The following is a 3929-nucleotide window of genomic DNA, read 5'->3' as shown; positions in this document are numbered from 1 at the left end:
TTTTTTCCTTTCTTTAAATTAGCTTTGCATTCGATCATTTTAACTGTGCTAGATATTTGTTTGCTCTAGTATTGGATTTAGCATTTTCACTCTCTGTACTCGATTTTAAACAAATTACTACAACCACACCAGAGGTCCAAATGCTACGTTTTTTATATCACATGAAAGATATTTGAGTCTATTTTCCAGGAAAAAAAACCTCATCTCACTTCCTAGTCTATATTGCATTCTTTTATGCACATTAAATTTTGCATGGGGTGCGACATCCATCACTAGGTTTTATGCTTCTGCAGGTGAATGCCCACATAGACATTTAGAGAGGTTCCAACGCATTTCCTCTGAAATGAAACCTCCACATGTCCTGGATGATCTCATTTTCTTAAAGGCATTTCTGCATTCAGTAGAAGAAGAAGCATGGGAATGGCTTTATTCTCTTCCTCCTGAATTTAATGTAAATGTAGCATGTTTTTCTCCAGCTCGAATCACCGTGCACCCTTTTATTCTAATCTAACGGAAACAATGTAAAAAAATAAACTTGCAAAAGAGTGTGACAGCTAGTAGCTAGCTAAGGTCCCCTCACGTTTTCATTTATCCATAATCCCCTATAAGTATGATTCCCATCTCTTAAATTGATAAAGCTCCCTAGAAAACGTTCCTAGCAACCTCTAATAAAACAAGTATGACGGTTGTCTCCCCCAAGAATCTCTAGGGTTGCGTGCGTTTTTAAATGGTGTCCCCTCGTTGATGGGTGTCGCGACCCATACAAATTTAATTGCATATTAGAAATGCAGTATAGCTAGGAATGACTCTTAGGTCGTCTCTCAAGCACCAATTTTGCGGTTCGAGAATCAAGTCAAACACGAAGTGGGGGGGGTGTGAAAGGATTGTGAATGCGGATAAACTAAAATAAAACACGGATGCAACAGAAATGTAAAAACAGAATTGCAAGACGAAAACACATACAGAATAAAAACGGTTGGTCATTAACTTAATTACAATGTTTCCAATCACAGATCAACAAAATAAAGTTGCGACTCAAACCTCTAATCCAACAAAGTTAACAAACTAAGAGAAGGTTAACGCTGTTTTCATAAAAGCGAACTAAGCGAACACAGTGTTAATATCAAATCTAAATTACACCATTCAGTTACATCAACTAAGCGAAGATGTAACACCAACTGGGCAACTAAGCGTATACCCAATTGCAAGTGCAAAAATAGAATTCACATTAACCAAGTCAGAGTGCACAAACAATCAAAATTCAAGAATCTCAAGGAAACAATGCAATATCGTCAATGACCAACCAAACTAATTTAAGCTACCATGGAAATTAAATTAACACAATTAAAAACCTTAGACATCATTCAAACATTAAATACTCTTGCAAACAAATTAACAAACACAGTTAAAATTAATTAAACTTCACACTAATTCAAACACATTAAACTCAACCTAGCAACTAAATTAATTAAAAACCAAGGAAACCAACAAGCCTAATTTAATGCTAAGAAATTACTTGACATAATGGCAATAAACAAATGAATTTAAAAGTCCAAATGGCCTAGTAAACCTCTATGGCCGTGAGTCACCATGCACCCAAGTCAAACTTCAATTTCACCTTCTATAAGTCACAAAATGTGTTGACTTCTTGTCCTATTTGCACCATTTTCCAAGGAAATTGAAATGTGTCTTAAACATCACTATTAAACCATGCCTTTATCCCTTTCCATGCAGCGAAACGGACTTCACACTCCAAGGCACAAAAATCCCGTGAGCTACCAAGTGTATAGAAAAAAAGTGCTTCAAAAACCAACACTAATGGAAAGATACCTTGAATGCATCACCCAAGGTGCCATGTAAGCAAAACCAAATGAAAACAAACTCCAAAAACCTCTCACCATCCTTGCAATTCACGGCTGGAACAAACAAAGGCCAAATCTCAAAGTGGAAGCATTATATGAGTCAAAACAAGAATCTTTTGTGTTGGTCCAAATCGGGTAAAAACTTTAATGCACCTTCTCTCCTCCTTCCTATCTCCATTTTCGTTTTTCTTTCTCTACCACCACAGCATTCATGTTTTCTTCCTCCATACTACAGAAACATAAACCAAAGAGACCAAAGTTCAAATTCCAAATCAACACAAGAACAATAAACTCAACATATGCTACTTCAACCCAACCAAATCTTCCATTTTTTCAAGCTTCCTTGCAAAAAACGAAAATAATACCTAAGCCATCAACTTCAGTTCTGTCCAGCCACCATAACAACACCAAGATCTAATCCCATCCTTGTTTCAAGCATCAAAACCGAAAAACAAGAAGAAAGAGTCCAAACCACAACACCCACACACCAACTTAAGCTCTCTTGAACCCAAAACTAACATAGAACTCCAGTTTTATCATCCAACCAAATAAAATGACATGAAAACTGAGAGGAATAGCAGCAAAGGGAGAGGAAAACGAAATATAAAGTTACACAAACCCAACATCCACCATGGAAATGCAAAGACAAGCTCCAAAACTCAAGTTTCAAGCATCAAGAACAAGCAAATGGAAGTAGAAATGAATGATTTTTCAACATCAATGAGCTAAGATAACCAAGAGTGAGTTAAGAGACCAAGAAAATCTACATCTTGTTCATTGAAATGGCTCCAAACCAAAAACACCAAGCAAGCTCCATTAAGGCATGTTCATACATGAAACCCTAGGAGAGAAAAGTTCAAAACATGAGAACGAAAAATCAGAGTCTCCCCCAATAGACCACACTTAAACTACACAGTGTCCTCAATATGTCACAAGCATAAGATAAGAAATCATAACAGTCAACAGATCATGGACAAGTGCAATGGAAGTGGGGAAAGGGGAAGAAGGAAAGAGGAAAACTCCCCTGATCATGGTGGCAGTTGCCAATTTTGGACTTTCAGGGAGATGTCTTCCACCACAGGATTTAGCAAAGAAGTCTTGAGGAGGAACTGCTTCAGTCTCCAGATTTGATCAAGCAGGGAGATGTCCTCCACAGTTGGATCTAAGAAGCAATGATTGTTGATGAGTGGGTTCAGTTGGTGCCCATTGATAATCAAGCTTTTGTGTACACTGGCACTCTTGTCTTCCACCGTGGGTGTTTGTTGATCAAACTCATGTGTACCTCCTGCAACATGGTTAGTGCAATGTGGTTCTACAGAAATAACATGCAGAGGTATAACACCCAATCTCAGTGTAACAAGATGACCCTCAAGTATACCCTCAGAACATGAATCAAGTTCAAATTTAGAAGCAGTATCAACAACAGACTCAGATTCAAGTTCAGTGCATGGAGAATAAACATTTAGACAAGATGGCAAAAGTTGTTTATCATCATGCAGAGAGGGAGAATTAAAAGCTTGCTCATCAACAATACAATCATCAACATACCCATCATCAGCATAGTCATCAACAACAGAATAAATCATAGGTATGTTTACCTCCTCTCCCCTAAAAGTTGGTAGAGTGGGGGAAGGTGAAGATGGTCTACCTATCTCAGAAGTGTTGCTTACATCTGCCTGTTCCTCAACATTTTCATCAGATTCACAATTAGTATCACCAATCATAAAGTTGGAAGCTGGTTGTATTACAGAATTGATCTCAACACAAATAGAGCAAGAACCAGCTTCACAACTACATTGAAAATTTTCAGAAAAATGTGAAAGATCAAAATTAAATCCTAAGGTTGAAACATCTTCAGTTTTCACAGTTTCAATGTCAAAATCAACACTAACATGTGAATCTGTAGCAATATAAGGAATATTTGAATGCATAAATGATGAAGGTTGAAAAACAGTTATTTTCATATGTCATTTGATGGAATCCTAATCAGGGAAACCATTCAAAGGAGTAGCAACTCAAGCTAAGACTAAGAAAGGGAAGTTAAAGAAAGACTTTCTATAGCTTTCT

This window comes from Vigna radiata, unplaced genomic scaffold, assembly GCF_000741045.1.
Source record: "Vigna radiata var. radiata cultivar VC1973A unplaced genomic scaffold, Vradiata_ver6 scaffold_178, whole genome shotgun sequence".
Taxonomy (NCBI): Eukaryota; Viridiplantae; Streptophyta; class Magnoliopsida; order Fabales; family Fabaceae; genus Vigna; species Vigna radiata.
Note: the sequence above shows the minus strand (reverse complement) of the source record.